This window comes from Jaculus jaculus, chromosome 12 (genome assembly GCF_020740685.1).
Source record: "Jaculus jaculus isolate mJacJac1 chromosome 12, mJacJac1.mat.Y.cur, whole genome shotgun sequence".
In the NCBI taxonomy this organism is placed as follows: domain Eukaryota; kingdom Metazoa; phylum Chordata; class Mammalia; order Rodentia; family Dipodidae; genus Jaculus; species Jaculus jaculus.
In genome coordinates this window covers 110,632,673-110,641,472 of record NC_059113.1, presented here as the reverse complement: position 1 = coordinate 110,641,472, position 8,800 = coordinate 110,632,673, and positions in this window count along the sequence as shown.

Below are 8,800 nucleotides of genomic sequence, written 5' to 3'. Positions count from 1 at the left end.
TATTTTTATTTTTTTATTTTATCCCTTAGCTTCCCACACTTTTAAAAGAATGACCCACAATGAGGCATTATCTGCTGAGAGCAGACAAAGAGACTTTTAAGTTAAGTCTGGACCTGAATATCAATCTGTTAGCCTTATAACAATGGGGTCTTAGGAATTCACTTCTGCCAACCAATTGTGCTTATATGTAAGAGGGAGAAAATATGTAATTCCATAGACTATGTCTAAATGAATTATGCAGCTTCTAATACAATGCATATCAACTATTAAGATTGAATAATTATTAGATTAATTAAATATTAAATAAATAATTAATATTAAATATTAATTAGGTAATCTCCTCCATAAAAGATCTGGTATTGACCTCAAAATTTAGTTGAAAATGAAGAAAGTGTAAGATAACTTCTAATTTTGTCAAATTGTTATGCATGCTATTTGTCTTCTACAAACTTGAAGTAAAATAAAAAATAACAAGTATGCTGGTAGGACAGCATGATAGAATTATGAATACCTTGACTAGTGAAATAAAAATAATAAGTGTGCTGATAGGACAGAATGGTAGAATTATGAATACCTTGACTTGGAGTCAGAAGGTATATTCTCTAGCTCCATGTCTGTCCAAGCAAAGTGTATCAAGCCCCAAATTCATCTTCTTTCCAACACATGTACTCAGTCATTAGCTCAGCATACCCTACTAGCCAGTCTTCAACATTCATATTTGACACCATTTAGTTGTTTTTCTCTGCCTTGGTGAGTTTTATGAGTCATTACTTTTGCTGTTTCTTGCTTCATAATTGCTTTCTCATCTACCCTTTTCTTTATATTCTCACATACAGACCCTTAACCCTATCAACTTGTTTATAGTTGCATTGTTTCTCACTTTATCTTGCTGTTCTATATTTTTTTATGGAAAATGAGTGTGACTGGTCTATATAAGCTTTGACTGGATACTTGCTGGGAGTGGTGGCTCACACCTTTAATACCAGCACTCGGAAGTCAGAGGTAAGAGGATAACCATGAGTTTGAGGCCACCCTGAGACTACACAGTGAATTCCTGGTCAGCCTAGGCTAGAGTGAGAGACTACCTTAAAAAATAAAAGCTTTTCCTGGCTACTAAAAAAATTAATATACTTATAACTAGAATATTTCTCCCAAATATCTGATTAAGACACTTGTACTATGTATCTCAAGCCTCTGCCATGGACTTCAATCAGTATGTTTGGTAACTTACTGACATGCAATATACTACTTCTGTGGCTTGCAATTAAAGTGGTACCTATAATATGCCTAATTCAGGGCTGGAGAGATGGCTTAACGGTTAAGCGCTTGCCTGTGAAACCTAAGGACCCTGGTTCGAGGCTCGGTTCCCCAGGTCCCACGTTAGCCAGATGCACAAGGGGGCGCACGCGAGTTTGCAGAGGCTGGAAGCCCTGGCGCGCCCATTCTCTCTCTCCCTCTATCTGTCTTTCTCTCTGTGTCTGTTGCTCTCAAATAAATAAATAAATAAAATTTAAAAAAATATATGCCTAATTCAACTATTTAATAGCTATTGGGCCTTATAATCAACTCTTCACTCATTTCTACCATCCATACCTTGAAGTTCAGAAAAATCAGTGACAAGCCTGAAACTTGCCAGCTATAGCATGGAGATCTAGTATAACATCCCAACTGTTATTTTTCACTGTGTTCCAGTGTTCAACCAGACCTTCTAAGTTGGAATTACATGGCTACTCAGGACAGACAAAAAGTGATTCTAGCTGTGGAACAACATGTGGAAAGGGGAAAAGGTGCAAATAAAAATTATGAGGTCTGGGTAAAATAATTTAAAGACATATTAAACCAAAGCAGGTAGGGTAGTTAAGGAGTATACAAGAAGGAAATTGGGGGGGGAGCAGGAAGTCAAATTCTAAAAATTTGATTGGCTTATTAAGGCATAACTCCAATAGGTCAGAAAGCCCACAGTGACAGAGACTCAAAAGACTGACTCCTTCAGCTTGTTAATGAGATTCTCAAGAGACATGACTGAGGAATCTGGCATTGTGACTATTAAATACTTACGGACATAAAATAAAAATCATAGCCTCTTGATTAAAGTCTTATAAATGACCATTAGGAAAAAATGCATAAAGCATATTGAGTGAAATAAAACCACATTTTCATAAGAAGAGGGAGAAAAAAAAAACAATTCATGGATGTGGTTGCCAGGGTCACCATAATTAATAAAGCCTGTTTGTGGTTGCAGGAAACTAAGTTATTATTGCAATTAAAACAACCTGGAATTGTACAAACAGGATTGGGAGCTCTGAACCTCATTGCTGTCTTGCCATTTCTCTCCTTCCTGATGCTCTGCCTCACACTGTCAACTTGAAGGCAAGAGAATTTCAGTTATCAGATGGTGTGCTGTGAGATTAATGAAACACATTCTGGAACAGAAGGAGGGCGGAAAAAATCACACACGGAGGCCTCTGCATCTGCTGTTCAAGCTGATGTGGAGCCTCATCCTGCAGTTCTGCTCTCTCCTTTCTCCTGGAGCCTTTCCACTCCACTCTGGGAAGTCTAGCACATCCCAACACATACTGCAGGTAAGCTTCTCAACTTCCTCGTTAAGAGGGTGGAAATATTTCTAATGACAGAGCCTTCATATACCCCAGAAGACTCAGGATTATGCACATTACAGGAAGGGCTGATTCATGTGTCATGCATATAATATTCATTAGCAGTTTTCATAAGCATTCTGTACATCCTAGTAAGATTTGGATATTTAGGACTTACATAATGCAATATCATCCATAACTGTAGCTCAAATTCTACCAGAGTGAAGACATAAGAAAAAAAAAACACAGCATAAAAACATAAATATTTAAGAAACAACCAAGGAAACAGAATTGAAGCCACAGCTGCCATAGATGAATAGACAGAATGATTCAGTGTTCTAGAGAAAAGGGTAGGTCATCCTTAAGATTAACACTCATGGTGAAAGTTGATATCCTCCTAAGGTTCTGAAACTTGAACCATTGTGAGGCTAAGAAATGCAGAGTGTTCCTAGATAGCCTAGGCTTTGTGATGTTAGATGATCATTGCTATGGTGGCATTTGAACAGATGTGTGCTGTGCTACATGGGAATAGGAGTGTCTGGAACTAAGTGACAAATGAAGATATCTCTGTTATGGAGTTTAAAGATTATTGATATAAGGCAAGAAGTCTGTCATTTCATTGTAAGTCATGTCTGAGCAAGGGGTAACTACTTCCGCCTGAACCCTTAATGGACTTTGGAAAGATGAAAAGCTGAGGAGGAAATCAAGTGGCCTCTGGAAGCTATTGAGGGATTTTGTTTTTCTCTTATGTTTGAAGGAATAACAAAGACTATAATAAAGTGGGTTGGGAAATAGCAGTGATCTCATATTGAAGAACCATAGATCTTTTATTTTTAGTTTTTATTAACATCTATGAAGAATATATATTGGGTTCTATTATGACAATTTAATATATGTATGCAATGTATTTTGATGATATTCACCACTATTACCCTCTTGTCTTACCCTCTTGTCCTCTTCTCTGTCCAACTAGTACTCCTAGTACACACATACATACATGCCTACATATATACATTCAGCTATTATGACATACATAAAAACATACAAACACACTAGGTTTGTTTACAGGAACCTGAATACGTATGAGGGGATATTGACATAAGCATATACAACTTATTAATGCTGCATCACTTATGAAAATGACTCTCCCTCACCCAACAAATATTAATTGCCTGTTGATAATTAGAGAGGAGCAGATATAACCCCTGTGATGAAATGCTGACAGGCCCAGTCTTATGCAGGTCTTGTGCAGGTAATCACAATGGCTAAGAGCTCAAGAGTGTGATGGCCATGTCATTTTGGCCAACAGAGTTCTATAACACTCCACTGCTCCCTCTGGATCCAAATTATTTCTTTCAGGCTGCAGAATTTTATTTATGTTGCTTATGATTCGCTTTTGGTTTCTGTAACAAAGAATTCTTATATTTATGATGGATAAAAATTGTTAGGAAGTACTTTGCATCTTCTGATGTGTGGATTCTGACCACCTTCATTTAAAGATGAGCAGACTCAATATAGACAAATCACTCACAGAACAAACAGTAGTTTATTCCTTCCCAGCACATTGGCTAGCCTGCCATGTACCTTAAGGAATATTTTAATGAATATTTAAGTGGGTTCAGGAGGATGGAATTATTTTGTATAGTTAATCCTAGTAGGTATAGGGATATAGCCCTACAGATACATCTATATTTAGGCATCTATACTGTACATAGCTACATTAAATAATCATTCACTAGAATTTTTTATATTATGTGAACAAAACACATCTACATATATTTACCTTGTTTTTGTTGGATGTCTCTTTATTCTTTTTTCAAAATAATCCTTGAGTAGAGTATGTTGTTCTTTGTGCCTACTGTATCTGTATACAATCAAAAAGCAGAAAAGAATGGTGTATAGCTCAGTAGTAGAGCACTTGTTTGTGCTCTGCATTCATCCCACACTATCACAGAAAGAAAGAGTATAAAAATATGGGAATAAAAATGTCAGTGTACATCATTGTAGGAAGAGTTAGAATGCAAAATAAACATCTAATTACAGATAAAACAGTTATACCAATTTTCATCCATTTATACATTTAGAATATTTTTAAGTGACTGTTTCCCATCAACCAGTCTTCTAGGCCTAGTGATTTGGTGCAAAAAGACAAGCATTTGGGCTGGACAGATGGCTTAGCGGTTAAGGCGATTGCGTGAGAAACCTAAAGTCCTATGTGCTATTCTCCAGACCGCGTGTAAGCCAGATGCACAAGGAGACTCAACTGTGCAAAGTCACACATGTGCACAAGATGGCACACATTTCTGGCCTTTGACTTCAGTGACTGGAGGACCTAGCATGCCAATTCTCTTTCTCTCTCTTGCTCTTGCTCTTACTCTCTCACTTTAACAAAAAGAGACCAGTCTCTTGGGGTTGCCTCAAAAAATGTTAAAAGTAAAAGACAAATTTTCATTAAGAGATTGAAAGGGAAAATGTTCCGTGGGAAAAAAAAAAAAAGGCAGAGACAATTGTTAGAAGTACTTTGCATCTTCTGAGTAATATGTGAAGCCCTGTTTGTGAAGGTTCTAGGAAGGTGTGGTTGAGTTGGGAAGGGAGGTCACCCAGGAAGAGGAGGGCATACGGCCTGTGATAAACAAGGCTTGAGATACCTTTTTCACCACATTTCTCTCAGTTTTTCAGAGCATTCTTCATTTCAACACACACATAAATATTTATGTTATAGTGAGGCAGTGAAAGGAAGCAGAAATAAATCGAATTGAGATCTGACTTATACTTCTAATGTTTGCCAATAACAAGCCAAAATTTTGGGAAAATGCCAAGATTTGTACTTTGATCAATCTGTCTATTTCATTATTATTATTATTATTATTATTATTATTATTATTATTTACAATTTTAAATTAAGCATGTTCCTAAAGCTCAGACATAATTACACAAAAATTTTCATTGTTAATGATGCATGCATATGTTATACAATATTCAAATCAGAGTAAAATATGTCTCCTCAAACATTCTTGTCTGGGTGGTAAAAATTGTCAGACTCCTTTATTTTATCTTGTTTTGAAATGAAGACATAATTATTCCCTGTAGTCAGCCTACTATGTAATAGCCCACCAGAACTTCTTGAGCCTATCCAGCTGTAATTATACCCATTGATCAACATTTCTCCACTCCTTTCTCTAACCACTATTCTTCTGGGCTTTGTTACCATCTGACCAAAAAAAAAATGTTTTTGGCTTCCAACTTCTAGTGAGATCACATGATGCTTTTTCTTTCGCTTCCTGGGTTATTTCACTTAACATGATGAACACCAATTTTAGTCTCGTTGTTCTAAATGATAGAATCTCATGTTTTTTAGTATCTCATTTTTTCATGGCTCCACTGTGTTTATGTGCAATATTTTCTTGATCCACTCCTCAAATGATGGACAGTTAGGTTGGTTGCTTTCATTTCTTAGCTATTGTGAATAGTGCTTCAAAGTCCAGGTATTGCTTTGACAGATTGATTTTATCTCCTTTAGGTTCATGCCCAGTGCTGGGCCTGCTGAACATATGGCAGTAATAGTTTTTGAGAATCTCTGTACTGATCTCCACAATGACAGCAGTGATTTATATTCCCATTAACATTGTACAGAAGTTGTCTTTTATTCATATCATCACTAGCTCTTGTGATTTTTTTCCCTTTTGGATAAAAGCAATTCTCTTGAAGTATGGTGGTATATCAGTCTGGTTTTGATTGGCATTTACTTGATATTGTAAGCCTGTTAATTGAATTATCTAACTATTAATTATTGAACTATTTAACTGTCTATAATTGAGAATAAAATTTGTAAGACCATGCTGTATTTGGAGATTTGCCAAAGTATCCAGGTATTTTGACTTTTTAAAACTTGTATATAATTTATACATAATATTATTTGAAGTATGGCAACAACTTACTGTCTAGCTGAAATTGAACTTTTTTTTTTTTGAGGTGGGTTCTCTCTCTCTAGCTTAGGCTGACTGAAATTCACTATGTAGTCTCAAGGTGGCCTCGAACCTATGACGATCCTCCTACCTCTGCCTCCTGAATGTTGGGATTAAAGGCATGCACCATCATGCCTGGCTGAAATTGAAATTTTATAATCTGTCATCATAATGATACTTATAATGAATTTTGTCTTTAAAACTATTTTGTCTGATATAATAGAACCCAAAGCAACATTTGCATTGCTATTCTCAATAAAGGGCTTGTTCTATTTTCCCATCTTGTGCATTTCCTCTTCAACTTTTTCCTTGGGATGTAAGTGTCATCCAATCAATGAAACCTACTAAAGAGTATGATTTTATTGGTTTTATGTATGTGCTATCATGAATTGCCTTTTAATAAGATTATAAACATATCTACTGTCTATCTCCTAAACTTCCCAATGATCTTCAAGCTTTTTCTTTCAAAGATTATATCCCATATCTTTCTTAGACTCCCTTAAACAGCACACAGCTGCATTATGAATGCCTGCCTTTCAAATCCAATTTTCTTTTAATGAGCTAAAGAAGTTATATTTCTTTCTGAAGGACTTATTTCCTTAAGTACGTTTTCTTTATAAAGGTATGTCAAGAGAAATGCTTCTCTGTGGTGATGTGAACCGAGGATCATTTATCTCTTGTTCTTAAAAGATGTCAAGGTGTATAGGATAGACAACCATCTGGATGGATGGCTTTTTTGTCTAATTATTTTGAATATTACACCTCATTCTTGCGTCTGTTATCACAGATGGAATGGTGTCTGTCAGTTTAATTGTCCTCCTTTTGTCCTTTACTCTCCTTCTTTTGAAATTCCCGCTTGACGTGTTAGGGATTATTTCTCGATTGCTGTCTCCACCTCTCAGTCCCCTTCCCAGCGCTCTCATGTGCCGCACATATTTATGTTTTTCCAGAGGTTACGTTTATAACCTAGAGAGCATTTTATTTCTTTTTTCAAAAATGTACTCAGTTTCGATACATGATGACCTCTTCTCATTGTGTTGTTTTACAGCCTTTAACATTCTATTTTGATGTGACATCCTTGCAGCTCAGCATTGTCTAAACACTGAAGTGAAAATATGTCAGTGTTGTTTTGTGGACTTTTCTGATGATGGCATGTCCAGTGCACTTCTCCAGGGAGGGTTTTTACTTGTGGTTACTTGGAGCAAGTGCAGATACTGTCAGCTGCAGAAGAAAGATGCAGCCCCACACTGACATCAGCAGCCTGATGTCCCACTCCTTTGGGTCCTTTCCTAGGGTCAGCTACATCCTTGACTATTGAAGCAAAGACAGTGTCAAGTAGAGATAGTATCAGGTTGTTGAGTGAGTACCTAGAGGGGACATGTTTGAAAAAGGAGGTGTACCTACCAGACATGGATGAAGACTTCTCAAGAAAATGTCATGTCTAGGTATCTCTACAAGTGGCTAGTATTCTGTAGCTTTCTAATTTAGATGCAATTTACAACAAAGTATAAACTCTTAAGCACAATTTAGAGGCTAGAGTGATGTCTCAGTGGTTAAAGGCAATTGCTTACAAAGCCTGATGGTCAGGTCTCAATTCCCTAGTACTCACAAAATGCTAAGATGCACAAAGTGGCACATCTTTCTGGAAGTTGTTTGCAGTGGCAAGAAGCCCTGGTGTGCCCATTCTCTCACTCACTCCTTCTCTTTCTCTGTCCAAATAAGTAATCAAAATATAAAAATATAAAAATTATGTATGTTTGGGACTGGAGAAATAGTACAATCTTTTCGTTTTTATCCCCAGCACCTATATAAAAAGCCAGGCATAGGCATGCATGCTCAGGACTCAACTTGAGGAAGGAGATGGTAGGATTGCTGGGGCTCTCCTGTTAGTCTGTCCACCTGAAAAATGGGGGGCTCCGGTTACTTTGAAAAACTTGGGGAAATAATGCAGGAGTGGTGAAAGAGGAACCTTCCTTTGACCACTTAGCATGTGGTCATTGGGAGCATGATCCTGCACACACATGTGCATGTACCATGTGCACACATATAGTCAACATTCCTACTACACACACCAAAAGTAGCTTAAAAGTTAACTCGATGTATATGAGCTTGTTTACTTATTTTTCTTGTCTTAAATAATTTTCTTTTGTAAATGAATTTGTAAGGTGCATTTATGAAGTACAGTGTTTATATTTAAAGACGAGGAAGTGCTGCTAATGCAAATATTACTACTGTAAGTGA